The following is a 23,225-nucleotide window of genomic DNA, read 5'->3' as shown; positions in this document are numbered from 1 at the left end:
AAAATATAAGAGTTTTTTGGTAGAAATGTGTTAGATTGACAAATTTTGTTTTTTAAAAAATAATATCCAAATATAATGTTCCATATTATGTTTAAAAAAAACAACATAAAATATTGCTTCTATTTTTAATTCCACTTTAATATATATATATATATATATATATATATATATATATAACATTAGTATTATGGATTTCTTTTTAATTAATATTCTTTTAAATAAAAAGAAAATGTTCAAATGCAGTATTATCATCAAAATATTAAAATTTAAAACTTAGTTAAAAAGTTGATAAAAATTTTTTTTAATGTATTTAATAATAGTTTTGATTGTAATTTGAATATATATTTATTTAAATTTTTATAAATATATATATATATATATATATATATATATATATATATATATATATAATATTTGAATAATATATGCTTCCTCTATTATATAAAATTATATTTAAATAACTTTTCCAAAATATTGATTTATATAAACTTTTTATTTTATTTTACATATGTATGCATTGTACAATATATATTGTAAATTTAAATTTTATAGATACGAAGAAAACTTTTATCGATTTTTAAAAGAAATTTCTTTTGGAAATTAATAAAAGTCAATAAAAATGCAATTTCATTAAATTATCAAAAATATAGAAAGCTATATTTTTCAGAAAGAATAGTAATCAATTATTTTATCAGAGGTTTCATTTTATTTCATCAATTCTTATAACTAGTACATTCTATTAAGCAATTTATATTAAATTAATCACTCGGTTTCAGTTTTTATATAATTTTAGTTATTGAATGCTTTATTTATTACTTTTTTCTAAATTTTAAATTATAATGTATATATAAGTAAATTAATTATAATTAAAATGAATTATATAAAAATTTTTATCTTTTATGATTATATATATATATATATTATATATATATATATATACATAATTTTGTACTTCATCTCTTACTTTTTCATATTATTTCGTTCGTAAATAAAAATAACTGGGCGAGTCTAAAATTGGTTTAACAGTGAATATTATGAAGGTCTAATAATCAGAATTTCTCTTTCATTCTCTTAGATAATTTATTTAATTTCATATCTTCTTTTTCTATTACCATTCTCGTGGTGTACCGCCATGACAATGAAATAACACAGAACACGTAAGTCTGGAACAGATTTTCGTTGAGCAGCCCAGGCGTGCGCACGTGTGCTTTAGCAACTTCGATCGCATCAGACTGGAGTTAATATTAAATTCCGGTTGAGTTATCATGACATAAAAATCTATAAATATTAAGAATGTCGAAATTATTTATGTTTAGTGAAGCGATAATATTTTATTGAATACCATGTTTAAAATGTCATATTTAAATCAATAATATGAATAAATAGTAAAATTGCTATGTTCGCCTGGCTTGATGATATCTACAATCATATTGAACAATTTCGATTTTATTATTTCAAATTATATATGTATGTTACTCTTGCTATTATATTATATTCTATTTTTTTATAATAGACTAAACATTTATATATATATATATATATATATATATGTATATATCTGTGTGTGTGTGTGTGTGTGTGTGTGTGTGTATAATCACTTATTACTAATTTTAGTAACTTATGAATTTATATTAAAAATTTATAATTAAATAAACATTATATATTTATATAAAAAAATACAAAAATTGTATTAAAAACTTAATTTATTGGATTACGATATATAAATCATTTTCTTAAATTAAGTTTACAGTATAATATTATAATAATAAACGAATTACTTCAATTATAAATAGCTTGTAAATTTATAACCTCATTAGTTTTCTTTTGAAGATAATAATATAAATTAATAATTTACAATATTAGTAAAAAATAAAATACTTATGTGCATGCATTATGAAATCAATTTGTGACGATATAGCACTATATAAAGTAGTAATTTTATAGTTACATATTTCAATTTGTTATTTTACGAATACTGCAAATATACAGCTTGAAAATGAATTCTGAATTAATATATTATTTATTTATTTATAATTTTATTAGTTAGATAAAGTTAATATATCCTATCAAATTAGTAATTATATTTTCTCATCACTTAATATTTGAATAATTTTCTATTAAATATTTTTTTAAAGAACTTCTTATTTATTCATATAAAATAAATAAAAATATAATATTATTAACTAAATATTTTATAAGATTAATATATAATTTTGTTATTGATTTTTATTTAGATAATAAAATCATTATTATTGAACAGAAATTGTATATTTGATATCAACATCAACATCATTTGTAAGTTGGTTGTTCTTTATAATGTAAATAAGAACAATCATCTATTATCTTGATTTTGTTAGCAAAAGTTCATTTATTATTTTAATGTATACTTAAAACTTTTTTTTGTAACTACAAAATATATACATTTTTAAGCTTAATAGAAAGCAATCACAATTAACAAGACTTGCTTACAATACAATTTTAAACATTATAGTAAATGGTTATTCATCAGTCTACATTCTTGTATATTTTTGTGAATAAATTTAAACAACAACTATTTATATAGTATAAAAAAACAAAATTATTTCTTATTTATAACTATATATTTTGTAAATTACTTTTACATATACATTTCTTACTAATCTATAATAAATATTTTGTACAAAAATGATTTAGTTTGAAATTTTTTTTAATTAAAAATAAGAAATAAAACTTATAATTAAAGATAAGAATAAGAAAAAAAGAAATAATAAACAGATTATAGTAAATGTTACCAATTATAAGAAGTAATATAAATTGTTATAAACAAATTTATGATTGAACTGCGATTTAAATAAAAAAAACTAATATCATAATTTGCCTAGCATCAAAGTTATTAGAATAACTTTTTAACATAGATATTATTCAATTAAATAAGTATTAATTCCAAATTGTATACATAGAACAAAAAAATCCATATGATTGTTCAAATATGTGTTTATTTCATCATTAGTTAATAGCTTTTTTTAAATATTATTTAAAAAAAAAATTTTTCTTCAAAACTGGAGTTAAATCGAAGAACTGAAGTTAACAATTAAATAAAATTTAAAAAATGCTTAAGCGCGAAAGCACAAGGCTTTTAAAGCAGCTCAAAAACTTGAATACATCGACCAATTGTGGTAAAAATGCTCAATTAATTATATGTATATGTTTAATATGATTCGTATATCAGTTATACGTTGAACAGATTAAGAATTATAAGATAGATGTAAGAATTATAGAATTTAAGCTTTTTTTTCAGTAGATCCAAAACATAACCAAGATTTCACATGTGTGATATTATGACAAATCATTTTTATTTAACAATAGGGATGAGTTTTTTACGCGTGTTGTCAAAGCAAGCTGTTACTATAATTTCATTTATTTATATGCGGTATGTTTGAAAACATTAATTTTACTAATTCGCTATCATTTTAAAATTAATTTATTAAATAGTAAGGAATGAAGCCGCTTTCATATGAATTTCAAAATTTAACAATTTATCTTGAGTATTCATGTAATTTTGCAGTTCCTTTAATCAATCATCGCTTTTGGATTGTTCAGAAATTGATTTATGCTTGGTCGATTACTTATTAAATAAAAATACGTAATTTTAACTATATATATTTGTATGCACTTCTGACAATCCATTCAAAAATATTCCTAAATACAATTTGCCACAGTAATGAAATTCATTGTATGTGATAACTAACATGACTCATAAATTACTATACTACTAAATATAAATAAATTACTTTGCTAAGAAATCATGAGAAATGCTAAAAACTGATATTCAATAGCTTTTTCCAATATTTCACAGTTGTAAAAATAAAGTATTTTGTGATATTTTATGTGGCTCAAGAATTGCCACTTCAATAGCACGATTAGTTACAATCTTGATTATTTAGATTTAATAATTAATTATATCATATATATTTTAAGAAAAAAAGTTTATATGAAGAATCGATACTGTTGTTTGTTAAAAAATTTAGGTAATAAATGTAATATATTTATAAACATTTTTATATCATTTTATATCCTTTTTATATCGTAATTATTTCATCCAGATAATAATATTTAATGCTTAGAATCGAATAACTATAAAAAGTGAAAATAGTAATTGATTTTTTTGAACTATTAATTAAATACAATAATTAATACTTCATAAGTTAATTATAGTATTTTCAGTAGAATTTATTTATATGCGTAGCAAGCTTCAGAAATTTATAATTAATTTTCCTTGTTCGTATAGTACATATAAGATTAATTTATTAGTAAATATATTTGGCAGAAGAAATCGATTCAAGTAAGCTTTTCCTTTAGTGTTCTTTTTGAAATAGTACTTATGAAAATTATATATATAAATTATAATATATCATATATCAATATATAATCAAAACAACAATTTAAAAATATGTTGCGAAACCTGCTGAAGTGAAACTGAGACTCTTTAATAAAGAATAAAACATTACTGGAGCGAAATGTAGTCCCAGAATAACTAAAATAATTGGTTTCACGTTTTTTCAGTGTTAATTTATAAATGCAACATGGACTCAATTGTCACTACTTTGCGTATGTAATGAGGCTCTTCCGCAGCTGCACTACTTGAGTAAATACCTTTCATTTACTCTGAGCACATAAAAAGTCTGTTTTATCCAATTGTGTCGACATTCGAAGTTCAATGCTACGCTAGTGCTATGATTTTTCACCCCGATAAAAGAAATCGTCGACGAGCAAACGGGAAAGTATTAAAAGAATTTAATTCTTCGATAATTAATAATTGTTAATTTTAATATCAAATATACTTATATACATTTACGGTTATTTATAGCAAATTTAGCATAAATAAGTAATTAATTAATTTCATTCCATTGATTATAATTGAGTTCTAGTCTGTAAAACGGCGTATATTAACTTAAAAAATTGCAGCTTTCCTTAGGTTGAACGTACATTTAATTCCTAAATGTTGAGTTTAAAAGGGATTATCATTATTTTAATAAAGTGCCATTAGCGCTCTGCTGCCGAATGTTGCTAGGTGTATAGAGGGAAAAAAGTGGAAATATTTCTTCGAGGCTGTGCTCCAGATCTCGAACTTTCTTTTTCGACATCCTTGGTCCTTGTCGACGGGACGGAGAAAGTCGTGACCAGGGCCAATATAGTAGGCACAGGTCACGCATCAATATGGAAATGCGAGAGCTGCTTACGCGCGGCCTTTTGCGAATCTGTGCTGATAACCTCGAAGTATGTCGTGAACGGCCGTTGACGCTCCTCTCCTCTTCCTACAGCCTGAGATTCCACATTGAGCGGCAGGGGTAACGATGAATGCGCCCAAAAAGTTTTTCGTCGCCACTTATGCCCAATGAAAAGTACATGATCAACCTATGATATTTTGCATAATTTCACGGACAGCTTCATCTAGGAATGTTCTTTATTTTATGTTAGTGCAGAAAGTTTAAACGCACACCATACTAGTACCAATAATCATATATTTTTTAGAAAGTACTGTTAAAAACAATACTTCAAATACTATAATACTTTCTTTAATATGAAAAATTTTTTCTCTAATTGAAAAAAATATGAAAAAATAAATTTAAAGCTATAGCTGTTACTTAAATTTACTTTAATCTATAAATATAAAATATCCATTTTTTTTTATATTGAACATTCCTGTAGTATACTTAATGTAAATTCATTTCAAATAAAATAATTAAGTTAATTTTTAATTCAAGATATTATGCGTACTAGAAATTATTATCGACTATTTGTCACAATAATAGTTTAATTTAAAAATAGCCCCTAATATAAGTAAAAACCTTTGGCTTCATATTAACGCCGAGACTAACGACAAATGTTACAAAATGCTCTCAAACACAAACAAGCGAATACACAATTACACCTTTCATAATATTTAAGTCGTATCACACAATTCGACTACTATATTAGATATTATGTATGTATTATATTACCAATAGATTGTGCTTATCTGTTTTTAGATAATCATGATATCAATTTCACATGTAAAAAGATATAAAATTAAAATTGAATATCTTATTAATAATTGAAAAGAACTTTTTATAATTAGTAACTTTTTGTACTAAGTTCTTCTTGAAAATTAAAAATTCTTTATTTCTCCGAAGATAGGATTCTTTATGACTTTTAATCCTAAATAATTATTATAAATTGTCCTTTTTTATATTATTATATTAAAACATCCTCTATTTATATCATTCACACAAATTCGAAATTTCTATATTATTATAGTATTTATATATAATACAATTGAATGAATATAACCTTTATAATGTATTTCTTTTCATTTTTCTATTTGTACAACATAATATATTCAATTATTGGCGCATTTTTAATAAATTATTTTAATCTATTTATTATTTTTTATTCGACAATCATGTGGTGATTTCAATTGTGGTTAGATAATTCGCTTCTAAGTAATTCGTTGAGTGCCAATTAAATTTCGTACATAGGTACGATAGTGTATTATTTAATTAACTGCTAACAAATTTCATTCATAATCTCTCTTTCTATTTAATTTTAATTTGAATTTTCGAGACTCAATAAAATTATGAAAAACAGGGCACATTAAAGAAAATTTTTATCCATTATTGATACAAGTCAAGAAAATAGATTTTATACATGATTTTAGTCATCTAGTACGTATGTTAAATGTATTATTTATGCATGGATATATTTATATTTTATATTATGGTTATGCATAAAAAGAAATTAATAATTACATTGATAAAATAAGAGAAATGATTCATAATTATTTTGGATTATATAAAATTTAATATACATAACAATAAAAATTGGTTGTTCCTAACTTTGATAAATATCTATATCTATATCGTTGATAATATTCTACTATTTTGTATTTCTTTTATTTTTATATTTATATAAATACGCTTTTTTTAGTTTAAAAAGTTTTCTAGTTAAAAAGAATCATGCTGTTAATAAAACGTATTTAAATATAAGTAGTTCACCATAAATAAATGTTGTGAAACAGATAATAATCGTTATTATTTTCGAGTTATATTTTTGAATTCATTTTTCATAGTATTATTCAAGTAAAAATATATTTTCATTTATTTTAAACATTTCCTTTATTTCAAATTATATATGTTTAGTATAATAATAATTTTGTTAATAAAGTATTTACAAAAAAAAATTAAAACGAGTGTTTAATATGGAATAATTCCTTTGTTCCAGAAGAAAAACTAATAACTAAAAGAGAAAGAATGTCATCAGATTAATAACATGTTATTGAAAGTAACAGCAGCTTAACCAGGATTTTACGAATGAACAGACACACATTAACATGAAACATAATTACACTTGGATGCTAGATGTATGTTGTTGAAAAAATTTATAAAATTTTATAAAATAAAAATAAAATAAAATAAATCTTTAATTCTTTTACGTATTAATATTAATAATCGAATAATATAAGTTAATACTTTTTATATATTACATACATTAATATATTTACATGTAATATTTTATCTTCCTAATTAGTTTTATGAATAATACTTCATTTTTTATTATATATATGTTAGTTTGATGAATTAATATAATAAATGTAATAGTATTTAAGTAAAATTTTATTTTATAAATACCGAATTTTAGTAATCAATTGAAATTATATGAAAAATTAAGTAATACTTAATTTCATAACCTAATCATACATTTACATGATGTAAGAAAGACTGTGGTTACTGTTTCTATGACTCTCGATAGAACGAGTTCTTATCGTTTTAGGCATTATTCCAATGATAAATTCAGAAATTATTCATATGTCAGTTTGAAATTATATTCCACACTGAACTACTTTGATAGTTTTGAAAACTTTGTATTTAGATTAAGGTATATATATTTGCATTAGGTGGATTTGTGTTTAGGCATTAATACGCCCAAAATTAAAGGACGCAATTGCGATGAAAATATTTTGGTCAATACTAACCGGCAATAATATTATTAATATTATATTAGACAATTTCTACCAATTTACAGTTTAACATACGGAACCCATATTATTTTTGCATTGTACAATACGAGCCTATTAAGTAGATATCTATTGGATAAAATAAATTCATCTGAATGATGAGTTGCACACTAGTCACTTCACGTTATAATTTAGCTAGAATAAACATATTTTTATTGTTTATTATAAATTAAATTTTATATATTTTAAGTTCTGTAATTACTTTATTAAACTACCGATTTTAGTTATAAAAATAGTTTCTAAATAAAAATGAATAATATATTTGTATGTTTTCATTATCGTTTTGTATTAAATTAATAATTGTTTATATAAAGAATAATTCAATGATATGCACGAAATAATTGATTAGTTATTTACAGAAATAATATCTTTATAAAGAGATGTTCTTCATATATCAAAAAAAGTTATGTAGAAGAATAAAAATATCATCAAATGGTCTTATTTACTGGTATTCTGCACAGTGATGGTAATATACTTTTCTGCTTAAACTTAACAATTTTACTCAACAATTTTTAACTGTGAGAATTTAAAGAAAAACAATTAATATTAAAAATATTTTTAATAAATACATATAAAAAATTATCTTTCATAATAATTTTTACAATTATTTTTATACTATAATTATTCATTAAAACCTTAAAATTTAAAAAAGAAATATTTTAGAAACCAACAGATCATTTCTTGTATTTTAAATTTTGTCGGCTTTCATGTTATATAAGAAAGGGAAATAGATATTAAAATTTTGCTTGATTATTATTTTCATTTATGATATATTAAATTTAATACCTTATTTTTTACTACATAATAGTGTGTAAATAATCTATAATTTCATTAAAAAAGTTATCTTATTATTTAAAAAACATTATACGAAAGAAATGCGTTTGTTCAATTGGATGAAATAATCACTATATTTTTTCTATTACATTAAAAAATATCAATATTTTAGTTATAACTGGAAGTATTAATTTTTTTTGTTAATAATAAATGAAGTTAAAATAAACATTTTTGTATGTGTAATAATGGGTTATAAAATAAAATCTAGAATTTATGTAATAATAACCAGTATTATTAATAATTTTTCCTTTAGGTTTTTCCTTTTTTTATTTAAAATTTAAAATAATGTGCCACTAAATAGTATTATGAAAATATATAAAATTTTAATAATTATATTCGATATAGTAATTTCATTAATTTAATATTTTTTCTCAAAAAGATTCAGAGACAAATTAACAACTGTTGTACTTAAGTAAGTATACGATTTTATTATATTGTGCAGTATAGTGCATGCACATATATGTATAGGTATATACATATATGTATGTATATGTTAAACACACATTATATTACAATATTTTGATTTCTTCTTGTTATTTCTCTTTCTCTTTCTCTCTTTGTCACTTCCTTTTATAAATATAGATACTTTTTTTTGTCTCTTGTCGCAATAAAAACCATAGATGTAGCCCGAAAATTGCGCTCAGATTCGCACTCACCGATAACTATGACATCGAGCTGTTGCCATATTCTGTCACTTCTAACGGTACATAACCAGCGCTCTCTTACTTTTAAATGCTACTTTTTGTTACCTCTATATATATATATATATATATAAATAATAAAATAATATAAAAAATGAAAAGAATTTGTATTTTAATAAATAACACGAAAGCTTTGAATTAAAAATAAAAATTATTACCAGTCTAAAAATAAATGAACAGTTTTGTCGAAAATAATGTTGAAAAATTATATGAATTAAATTAATTTGGATTAAATATTATTTGGTATGTACATTATAAAATTTTAGTTTTAATACTTTTTATGATTCATTAATAATTTTTTTTATAATTTTACTTATTTGTTTTCGATAGAAATAAATAATAAATGAATTATTTACAAATGTTTCAAATTGAATTTTATGAACGTTTGGTCATTTTTATCTCGAAATAAACATTGTTATGAAGAAAACTTTTAACCTTTCATATAGAAAATATTTGTGTATATTTATATATTTTGTCCATGACTATGAAAGCTCGTAGAAATAAGTTCAAGTTGTCTTTAAAATTATGATATTTTCTTTTATATACATAATTGTAAAATATTCATATTTATTAATTTAATTAAATTATTGTACTTATTAATTATTGTTAAAATTTTGTAGTTTCGAATTTACAATTCGCTATTTAAAAATCTAAAATAGGGTTAAAAATGGAAAAATATTTTTTTAGATTATAATATAATGTCATTGTACATTCTTTCCCTTCCATAGGATAAATCTAAATATAAAAATATAAATTAAATATAAATGAAAATGAACCGTTGGAGAGCTTTTGTTTTTGCTAAAATAAATGATTTGAAAAGTGAGTGAAGTGGTTTGAGACTTATAGACTATAAAATTTGTATATAAATATAAAGAGTATTTATTATGCATAAATTAATATACTATAATCATTGTTTAATCAATAGATATATTAAAGTGGTGAATTTTCAAACCCCTGCATTATCGGAGTAACAAAAGTCAAGGAACAGAAAGTAATATTTGTAATTATTGTTGGGTAATAAAAAACAGAGCTATATAGTAATTTGATATTGAGGTTGGTCAAGATAAATCTATAAATTCATCGTTGATACTAATTGCATACGAAAATATCAAGACGTAAAAATTCGTATCTGCGGTTAGGACGGATGAACCTGTCGACTACCGGCAGTTTGTATGTAAAGCGCAAAGGTATAGCCAGGTCAACATTCCTTACGGGTAAGTATGTCAAGCACTACTGGAGCATGCGAAAGACGCCCAGAGGAAAGAGAGTAAAGGTGAGCCCTGCTCCTCGGTTTTGTTCACCAGGTGAAGGTGAGCAGGGCCAAAGGGATTTCGGTGTTTCAAGACTTTGATTAATAATTTTCTTAAACGAGCTTTCCGCTCTATGTTTTATTAGCAGAAGAAGTCATCAATAAAGCTTAATATTGCTTTACTACGAAGTTTTAATTTAATTGAATTATGGTAGCTGCATTTTTCATTTAACGTTTCGTACGTTCTCATTATTAAAAAATTTTCAGCGTGATACATGATAGGTTTCAATATCCATAATCCAAGTGTATAAAATAGCTTACTATGTTTGATATTATATATATATTTTATTGATATGCATATCGCACATCCTAATTGCCTATTACTATATTTTTCTATACTTAAATATGATCCTGAAAATAAAAGAAAGTACTTGTAAAATAAAAGATATTAATATCTAAAATTTAGAAAAATAAAATTATCGTTATTACTTTAATGTATTTTATTTTTTAGTTTTTATTAGCTATTTAGCATTCAAATATATGAGTTCATATTAAGTTTAATGTGCAATAAGTCTTTTTTAAATTAAACAAATCTTAATTCTATCTACATGCTAACTTTTAAAATAAATCTATTTGTATACAAATTTTTAACATTCACTTGTGCATTGAAATGAGATTAAAATACTTTGAAAACTTGATAAACATTAAAATCATAGTAATTGATTTATAATTCTAACTCTGCATAAAAAGTTTATTTCTAATAAAAGGATGATATTAAAATCTATTATTTTATCTATTTAAAATTTGATTTTGGTAAATAGTCGTGACAAAAATTATCAATTACATTAATAATATTATTTACAAAGATATAAATTATAACTATTAATGATTATTATAATGATATTAGAATGCAATCATTTATGTAAATGGTCTCAAATTTTCTAATTTTCAAATCATTCATGTGTACATCCAAATATAATTTCAAGAAAAGCTTTAAACTGATTTAAATTCTGTTTTTAACCCGTTATATAATATTCTACCAACTCCATTGGATTACTCAGGTAATACGTCGTAAACTTGAGCAGTATTACATCAAATAAAGAGGATGAAAAAGACAAGCGTAGAAATGCCCTTTTCCATTTAGTATTTAGATGGAAGTAGAGAAGGAGGTGTGAATGTTTCGAATACAATGGCTATGTATTAAAAGTTTCTTGTGAGCATGTATAGTGATTTCTTAGCGTGAGCGAAAGTATAAAAAACGGAGACGGTGACCGAGAAATAGTGTCACGCTCTACTTTGATCGGTCGACAATGTGGAAGAATAAAAAATGAGAAAGGAACAAAATATGCTATAGACATGACAATGTCGATGGTGCTGCACAATTGTCGCTACTATCCTATTGTGGTGTATAAAGGATGGAGATTTACTCTGGATTTCAGCTGGAGTCATATTTTCGTTAAGGAGATGGTAAAGAAGGCACAAACATTACTTCCCATTATTATTATTATTCCTCGTATTCTGTATATCTCCATAGAATGAAAAAATTTTATAAAAGAACAATCCTTACATCTCTTGCCTGTGCTGATTAATTTCAAAGCTTTTGTAGAGTTTAATTTGTTATACCACGAACGTTAATACTTAAGTTAAATATCTTTTGACTCTCAAAAGTCTAATATAAAAGTTTTGAATCACGTGTCTTAAAGTAGTTTCACCAATTATTCAACTGAATTTATAGAGCATTTGGAGTATCATGAAAATTAGCGCCGATGTTCATACTTATGATTTAAAATACATTAAATGAATAGAAGGCCGAAATATTTTAGCATAACCGAAAAAATTTAAAAAAGAAAGACCGTTCAATGACATCTGAATACTAATCAATATAAATAGCTGTATTTAATTTATGTTTATTTTCATAATTTGTTTTATATATAGTTTAAAATTCTATAACCATTAATTTTATTCGATTTCATCGAATAACGATTTGTAAGTTTCGGGTTTTGTTGACGACAGTCATTGTCATAAGCTTTGATAATATATTTGACTTTTATTTCAGATATACATGTAAAAATTGTTATAATTATAGATATTTATTAATGAAAGTAATTTTTGAAACTTATCAACTAAAAATATTAAAAATAATTCTTTATCACATTGGTAAATATAATTTCGTGAACGTTATTTTTCAGAAACTTGACAAATAATATGAGAATGAATTTAAAAAAACAGTAAAAAGTATCAATTACATTTATTTATTCTATTATTCTACACCTCTAAAATATAAATGTTGTATTAATATACTTTAATTCTCTATATAAGATAGTTATTTAATTCTCTATATAAAAATGAACTTGACTTAAATTCATATTTTTTATTTAAAAGTACGTATATTCATAATGTGGCTAATTTATAAAATAAATATAGATAAAAAATAAGCAAGATAAAAAAGGAAAACACACAAATAAAAATAATGTTTGAACACCTTTAATTTACTTATTTATTACTTAAAATTGATATATATTATGTCATTAATATATTAGTTTTATATTTAAGATATTAATTTTTTTAATAAGCAATAAAGTTTTTGGTAAAAAATTTATCTTAAATAAATAAATTATTGAATAAATTATTAATAAAATTATATAAATCTATTTTTAAGAAAATAAATATAAATTTAAAGCATGAATTAACATTTCAATAAAAATAAAGCGTTTTTAATTTCAATAATATAAGTACAGCTCTAAAATATAAATGTTGTAATTGTAAATTTTCATTCTCGAAAATCATTTCAATAAATATTAATATAATATGCTTATATTATTTTTATACTTATTAAAAATTACAATTTCAAGAAGATTCAATTTCTTATATTTCCCGAATATATCATGAAGTTATTGTAATGTTTTAGAAAGTATTAATATCGTAATATAACTATAGAATATTTAACAGTTATAAGAAGTCAATCATGATTTCTATCAATACATATTTGTTAACTATTTCTTTATTATAAGAGCATAAATAAATATTTAATTGGAAAAAAAGAATATGAAAAATATGATAAACGTTCAATATAAATGTATTACTATTAAATAAAGAATAATTTTATCTATGAGAATATTAACAAAAAATTTAATGCGTTGCCTATGTTTTTGTATCACTACATTGAGTTATAATAATTGTCGTGATAAACATAACACTCAATTTAATAATATAAATCATATACACTCAATAATAATTTAAAAATTAGGACTTTCTTTTCCGCTTAAAATGACAAGATCATCAAATGTAGGTATTAAATCCAGTTTGTTATGGGTGAAAATGTTAGTGCAGCAAATGTAACGATGTATTTGAGTTGCGTGCTACCAGAATAAGAATAAGTGGAAGAATGAATGAAAGAGTAAAGAAATAAGTGAGTACAGATAGAGAGCGAGAGATGGGGAGAGAGTGAGTTATGTCGATAAAGAAAGGGAGTGTGTGAGTGAGAGAAAAGAGAGAGGGAGACAGAAAGAATAAGAGCAATATATGACGAAGTAAAGATGTAGTCGAGAAATGAGCGTGAAAATAAGGTTATATCTACAAAAGGAATACACAGTTATATTATAAGGCTGATTTTTTCGGTATCGAATTATAAAAAACTGGAGGCCATAGCACTTTAAATTTCCAGTGTTATTTTATATTAAAATATATTGTATTTATTCTCAATTGATATTTATCTATAATTTTGAATTGCAAAATTTAATTTATATATAGTGATATAATTAATAATTTAGATAGATTCGAGAATTTATTTATTGAAAATAAACGATTTTTTAATTTTTTTAATCTTGTAAACTATTAAAAATTATTATATACTTTTAAAATATGAAAGTTTAATCAAATGCCTGTTCATTAGTTAATTAATTATTTATGAAGACTGCGATTGTAGAATAACATATACTTGTGTATTAGCTCAAATTAGGTTGTGTACATTAAGTTAATCATTTTCTTTCTGATTTAATATCTTTACGTGTGTTGAAAGTTTATGAAAATGATAATTTATATATTTACAATATTCTGTCTGTTATTAGAATAAAACATTAATGAATATACAACATAAATTTAAAAATAAATTAAGTTTAATAATTAACTAATATTATTATAATGTAATAAGCTTTTTAATGAAATAAAAGACAAGGATTAAAATAATATATTGGTTTAGTAATATAAACATTGTTTACAAACTCAACTATCTTTGATAAATATTAATAAATAACTAAAGTTTATATTATTTTCATCATTATAATAAATATATATTTTAGCTTATGGCTGATACTAGTGGCCAAAAATTTTACTTCTTTTAAAAAATAACTAATAGAACAATTACGTAAATCCGCTATCTTGTATGATGTAGTATTATAGTATCATTGTAAATAATTAGCAACATTATCCGTAACTAATGTAGAAAGATTTCAGAAGAGAGAATATCGTGGAAATATCTTGTTATACGTACAAATAGGATTACCACTTTGTCACTTTCTTTTTTATAATAAATAATAACTATTGGCTCTAAAATGTTCGGAAAATGAAGAAATAATGAAGCTGAGATACAAACCTCTAAATGTTTTATAAAGAATAGTTATTAAATTCCAAATAAGAAACACTTAGTGTTGGGATATGTCTTTCAGCTTCAAATTAATTCACACATTCATATTTAATTACATAATGAAAATGCTGTTAAATGTTTGGCCTTAAAATCCATTAGATAGTATTCAGAATATTTATTATACTAAAATATTCGAGGTTTTGAAAACATCTGTATACTCACCATAAATGAAGATGAAGATAATAGGACACTAATTTGCAGTGAGTCAGTAAACAAAGTCTTTGCACTAGTTAATTGACATTCAGTGTGCGCCGGTTTGGTGGTTGCGGTCCAGTCGATAAGAGCGAGTTATGAAGAATCCAATGAGATATACCGCGTGGCACTGATCGCAGAAATAGGCGCGAACCACCGATAATAATAGAAGAGTGCGTACAACGAGTGCCAGAACACTACTGAAACATTGAGAGCCGCGATCCTATCCCCTTATAGCAGTTTAATGGGATGTAGCCCCACCACTTGGCCATTAAGCAAGTTGAGAGAGAGAGAGAGAGAGTGAGAGAGAGAGAGAAGAGTAGGAGAAGGAGAAGCAAATATCGATGTACAATGCAATACAAATGTAATCTTTTTCCATGAGCTTTTTCCGCACACTTTGATTTTCACTATTCATATTCAATGTATATTAAAAAATGAATAGAGTTTTCAACGCGGCTGTGTTTGGGTACAAGATTATCATAGTAGCCCAATTTACGAATGATGTTGAATTTCCAAGACAATGTCCTCATTTCTAAGCATTTTTGTTATTCCTATATATATGTATATATTATTGAATATAATCTTATATATTCTTATAAATAATATATAATCTTATAAATATATTCTTATAAATAATATATTCTTTATAAAATTTGTAATCCTCTAATATGAAACAAAAATACAAATCACTTAATATATATTATTTTATTGAAACTATAAAATTATAAAATTACTATATTTTTAATCAGGTAGTTAAGAAAATTAATGTTATGTATGTTATGCAACAAACATATCACATTGAAATATTTACTAATATTTTAAATTTTTAATAAAAGAATATCAATCATTTGTATAACATTTATTGAAAAAATTTAAGTAGATATTTTGCGACGATTTAAATTATAAGTTTTAAAATTATTTAAAAAAAAGTATCGAAGTGAGTTGATTATATTATATCACTGTTTTATAACATATTTCTGAATTAAATAGGAGTATTAATGAATAAGTATTATAGTTATTATTATAGTAGCTAGCTATGCAATATATAAAAATAATCGATACATTATTTTTTATGCTGTTTGATTTTTTCCAACAATGTATATTAAATCATATTTACATACTGAGGAATAAATCTTTTCTTCTAACTGTGCAATAGATAAATTTTTTAAATAATATTAGATATTATTTATTTTCATCTATCATGAATTTATGAAATTATATATTTTTCAATATTTAATCTAACTTAAATTTATGACTGAAAATAATAATCTTGTAAATTTTTTTTATGTCACTTGAAATATGAATTTTATTACAATATATATATATATATGTGAAATCATTTTAAGACAATTGTTAATAAATAAAAACAATACAAATATTATTTCTAAAATCTAATATTATTTCTATCATTCATTAAAATAAGTTTTTAAATGTTAAAATTAATTGATATTTAATTAAAAGCTATGTATTGTGTCTTTTCGTCTAATTATGAATTTTGTAATTTTTCAATAGAAAATACTAATAAATTTATGAAAATTAGCATACCACTATATTCAGCTTTTGACATTTGAAAATCACGAATAATACTGAACCCTTCATTTGAATGCATACAATGAAGAAATCGTAAAGTACCACTGTTTGAAACAATTAAAATGTAAAAGATCATGATATGAATTATTTTCCAATGATTCGCTCTATAATGCACCAGAAATACATATGGAAAAAAGTGTTTATTTATAGATGTCAGCTGCTGCTATGTCCACAGCAAAAGGAGTGAACTTTCATGCGTTTATATAACTGTTGTTCAAAAAGAAAATTTCTTATTGATCTCATGCTGAAATAAAAGCTTCAATGAGTTTCTCCTACTGTTACTTTAATATTTTCTGAGACGCAGAACACGTCTCTTTTTGTACTAATCCAATGGTTTTAGTTGATAACCCTTGTTATCTTCCTTTTTATATTTAATGACCTTTATTGCTTTTATTATTTCTAGATTTACTTAAAATTGTAATTTTTCTCATAAATTTCTTTGAATTTTTGGAGTAACAATAACAATAGTTAATACAAATGCGTAAAATTATGCATGTTCCATAAAAATGTTCATAATTTACCATTATATATGCATATTTTTAATTATACCTTTGTAATATAAAATTTTATATTTCCATTTTTAACACTATCATTATAAATCATTGTTAGAACAATGTATTGATTTGATTACATTTATACATCAATTTCACTAATATTATTCTTTAAATTAGAACATTACTATTTGTAAATACTATGTCTTCTATAAAACACTTATCAAATCATTTAATCTACAACAATAATTATCTTTTATTTTAAACAATGCATTATTTTTTTTTTAGATTTGCATAATTTTTGTTTCTGTAAAAAAATAATCTTAAAAATTCTTAATAATTATTTGTTTGAATATTGACTAATACAATTTTTAAAAAAATTTTTTTTATTGAGTATCAATGAGATTTTACTGCTTTTACATATAACTTTAAATAAAATTAGTCATTGTTTGAAACAATAATTTTTATTAATATCTATTATTCGACAATCATATTATACACTAACGAATAAATTAAAAAGAAATCAAATTATGATGTAAGTTCTGTTCATTGACATCACGCTAAATAGAGAATCTGCTAAGTAATTTTTGCTAAGTGATTAAGAATAATTAAAAGCCTTATTTCATAAAATATTAAGAAATATAATAATTATAATTATTATGTTCTAACAAAAATACTTGTTAGTTTAATAACGTTTTAAAAGCCGATATTAATATCATTAATTTTTTCATTGTAAACTGACATTGAATTTCGTATAGTCTTATAATAATTTTTGTACATTAATAATGTAATAAACTAATTAATAATGAAATAATATACTATTACATTATAATAAAAATATAGTACAATTCATATATTTTCGAACGCCTTTTTTTTTTAACATGTTGATTAAATTTTTATGAACTCGAATGTTTATATGTATATTAAAATCAAATGAGTTACGCAAATTTAAAGTATTATTTATTGATTGAAGAAATATAAAAGTCAAATCACGAAGTTAACTCTTTTTAATATTCTACGATTTAAAAGAAACTATGATTTATCCATTAAACTTTTGATTTCACATTGTAAGTGAATTTATATTATTGAATAATATTTACAAAATAATGCATTTATTACTAATACTTTATTAAATATTTTTTTTATTTCAAAAGAAAAACGATTGATTCAATAGTGAATAGAGATTCAATAGTAATATAAATTATATGTTCTTAATTATAATTGTATTTATAGATGTTGGAATTTATAATAGTATTAATTTCCATCGTATATGATTCAAACTATCTAAAGTTCGTTTTCAGAAAATATTAATTAGACAATAGTAGCATGGAAATGTTTTACTTATTTTTAAATACTCTAATTTACTGCATAATGATTTATTTACACCTATTTGATATTCAATAATTGCGACTTAATATTTAAGTGCAAATTTTCATCGATGATTATATTAAAAGTAGTTCTATATTGGTATGTACAGTATTAAAGAAGATATTGTGCTATATTTACCATTGCATATTAAAAGGAAAATTGCTTCAATATTTAGAAATAAATTTATTTTTGGCAAACTTCAGTTTGTAGGTAGTTTGTAGTCTGAATTAGTAGATACATTTAAGATATATTATATTTTACACAATTAATTTGTGATGCAACCAAAAAGAAAAAAAAACTTCTTGAATATTACATAATTAATAATTAATTAATTCAATGACTAGTTCCAATCCTTTTCTAATTTTAATAAATTATTTATTATTTCCTAAATTATAGGATATATTTTATTATTTTTAGATTAATAGTTTTGCTGATCATATAAAATTTCTACAAAAAGGATAAAACATACTTAACATCTCAGATATATTTTGCTAGATATAGATATAGATATAGATAGATATAGATTGCTCAAAGTTCTAGCTATGTAATTACTAAAAAACTTAATTCTAAATTTATATTACCTAAAAAATTAAAAAATTAATTAATAGAATTTATAATTTGTCTAAATTTGCATTCAAAATATTAAATATATATGCATTTATGATTCCAAAACTTATAATGAATAATAAATGGTTATATTCTCATGTAGATTTGTTATATATAAAAATCAGTATAAAATTAATAATTATAATAAAATATTTATTTTGAAACAATCCAAATTTCAGCTGGTATTGAAAAAATAAAAGTTTACTAAAAGTTTCAATTTTATTCATACTTTATTGTATAATATTTCAATATTTATTTTTATTTTTTCAACGTTTTATGAATGCAAAATAGGTGATTTAAATTATGTCTGTGATTATAACATACAATTATATTCATTAAAAAACTTCACGATAATTTGTCTCAAATATATTTTCTAATACAGTAATTTTTATCATATTCTAACAAATAATAATTCACTTTATTTTATTTATCTAATATTCCATTTATTAAAAGAATAAAAATTATATTCTATTAAGTTTATTATTGTAATTATCATCATAAAATAAATGTCAATTTATGTTGTACTTTTAATTTTCTACTTTGATAGAAGCTATCTATATAAATATATTTTTGATTAACTTAATATTAAAATAAAAATTATCTGTTAAATCAGTATAATAGAAATAATGAAAAATTTAAAATATGATGAAATACATAGCAATAACATATTCAAGTTCACGGCACTCTTTATAAATACTTAATTTCTGATGGTTCAGAAGTTGCATAGCAAAGAAAAAGGAAGAAGGGAGAGTAATAGACGTAAACAAATATTATGTATTTAATTATGATTTATGTATATAATATTTGAAGACAAACATATGGGCATAATGATAGGCAAAGAAAAGAAATTAACGGATAATGCATGAGTAATTGAGCTAGAGTTATTTACAGTGCTTAAAAATAATTAAAATGCGTTTACAAAGTCAAGAATTTCAAAATTATCTAACATCCTTCATTACATACAGTTGATAATATGTGTATACATAATTAAGATTACAGTTAGTAAAACTAGGCAATTAAACATCTTAGAAGCTGAATAATGAACTGATCGATCATTCGATTAATATTCTTATGAGAAATGAGGTTATCACTCAAAAGTTATTTATTTACCTAACGGTAATACTTTTGAAATATTATCTATTTATTTATTAAAACAATAACTGAACAGTTCATAAAAAAATAGAAAGTTCTTCATATAAAAGTAATCTAATTAATAAGCACGAAAACATAATAAGTAAAAGGAAAGTGAAATTTATAAGATAATTTTTAAATAATTAAAATTTTTTAAATAAATACAACTTTTTGGATATTTAGGTGGACACTTATATTGAAGTTTCACTTGCATATTACACTGAAAAATTAATCCAATTAATTCTACAGTTCAGCATATTAAATATTGCTACAGGCTTTTGAGATTGAGCAATTTATGTTATGTACATATATGTTATAAAAGAAGAGTAATATGTATGAAGATGAATAAATAGTATTACTTAGAAAAGTTTATCGAATTATATTTAAATTGACACTTTTTCATTTGCATTGTATACATTAAGAATATAACAAATTAACATTTTTATGATAATATTTTGAATATATAATAATCTATATGTAAGTTTCTGTTGGATTTAAATATTAAAATAATGGAATTTATTACTTTCCTTGATTTATTTGTAGAGTATTCATTATAAATCACAATATATTATTTTCACTCTTCTTTTTTCCCGTATTTCCCCAAAGTATACATACATGAAAAAAATATAAAGTATATTATTAATAATCAACTTGTTATTGCTTTGTTTCTTCTATTTCTTCTCCTTTATCACTTTAATCCTCTCGCGTGTATTTTTGACACCGATGTTCTAATTGGATTGAGGAATTGATTGAACCAAATATGATACATATAGTCAAATACCTGATGAGGCAAAATGAAGGTAAATGTACTAAAAATCCTAAGATCGATTAGTCAAAATCCCGTTATTCCTATTCATCCGTAACATTTTTACTTCAACTCGTATGCGGCCACGCTGAATATCGATGACGTAACAATATTATCGGGCGTTGAGAAGAGTTTGACTCTCTCTTCATTCTTTATACTTCTCTCTTTAATATACTAAATACATCTATTTCTTTCATAATTTTAGCACATTTTCTTCATATACATTCCTTTATATTCTTGTACGTTAAATTAATTGAACAAAAAAGACAATTACCCTTGTTTTAATACACATTTCATTACATTGTTTAAATTTATTGACATTATAGGCATTATTCAATTTATAGATTATTCAAATTATTATTCAGAATACATTATTCAAATTATAGATATTATAATTAAAAGACATTATTCAATTACCTGCAGTTATATAATTTTAAATGTTGAAACAATTTCTAGGTGTACCAACGTTATATCAATTATTTTACTAAGATGTAATTCAAAATAAACATTGTTATATAAATACGTAAATCTGAATTAGAAGATTTAATGATTTGATTAAAAGTTTTTAATAATTTGGTAAAACATAATTGATTGATAATCGATTTAATTTAATCAGCCTCAACATTGATACGTTATATCTTTTCACATTCATTGTTTTGGCACGCTTAGATATTGTTTATCAATATGTTTAATTTTTAATATTAACGTAATCTACAGTTTTAAATAAAATAATTCGAAGTCTAAAAACACATTATGTTTAAAAAGAACTTAAATTTTTTATATTAATAGTAAATTTGTCATAAATAAGCAAAATTTATTTGATACATCATTAAAACAAAGTATTGATTTAATTAAAATAGTAGATAATCTTTATACACAATATCTTATTAGTTAGATATAGACTACTTTTCTTCAACAAATTCCTGTTTAAATATTATTTAGAAAAATGTCTATAAATATATGGAAAAATAATTAAAGATTTATTAAAATATTCTATGAATAATATAATTTTTATCAGAAAATATTTCAATAATTTTATTTAATCAATAAAATTAAATATAAAAAAGATAAAATATTTATAATTTTGAGAAATTTATCTAAAGACTAAAATTCAAAAGAAAAAAGTAAAAATGGGTTTGTTATTCTATAATTTCAGAGTTAATAATTTTGTAATATTTTTACATGAAAAACTTTTTCATGCAATGATCAATTTTGACATAAATTAATATTTATTAAACTCATAAAAATATTAAAATAAAATAAAGATAAAAATTAAATTTTAGTAAATTTTAATAAACAGCAAAGAACTACATTAATGTCGTAAATATTCGACAAAAACTTATCTGTCATAAAACGATAGTTGTAAAAATTTAACTTACAAGTATCATTAAAATTATTGTATGGAATATATACTTTTAAGTTGAAAATAAAAAAAATTACATATCTACTATAATAATCTAACAGCTAGTCTAATAATAATAAGATGGCATAAAGAAGCGTAAGAGTTATAGAGTTAAAACTAGAAAATAAATAAAGATAATAAATCGATAGATTATAAAGAGTGAAAATGAAGCCAATATCTGT

At 22.2% G+C, this 23,225-nt stretch overlaps 1 protein-coding gene across 3 annotated transcripts in view; it reads right to left on the bottom strand.

The window, feature by feature from the left end:
* LOC105360651 (fatty acyl-CoA reductase 1) overlaps nucleotides 1-23,225 on the bottom strand; it is a 38,280-nt gene that overhangs the window by 13,583 nt on the left and 1,472 nt on the right. For 2 of the 3 annotated variants that reach the window (XM_011497615.1, XM_011497613.1), the window contains exon 2: nucleotides 1,113-1,278. The exons of the other annotated variant lie outside the window; for it this stretch is intronic. The gene's annotated coding sequence lies outside the window, so the exon portion shown is untranslated. The remainder of the gene's footprint in view (nucleotides 1-1,112; nucleotides 1,279-23,225) is intronic. 3 annotated transcript variants of the gene reach the window in all.

This window comes from Ceratosolen solmsi, unplaced genomic scaffold (assembly GCF_000503995.2).
Source record: "Ceratosolen solmsi marchali unplaced genomic scaffold, CerSol_1.0 scaffold47, whole genome shotgun sequence".
In the NCBI taxonomy this organism is placed as follows: domain Eukaryota; kingdom Metazoa; phylum Arthropoda; class Insecta; order Hymenoptera; family Agaonidae; genus Ceratosolen; species Ceratosolen solmsi.
The sequence above is the reverse complement of the archived record's forward strand: the minus strand, read 5'-3'. Positions and strand labels throughout refer to the sequence as shown.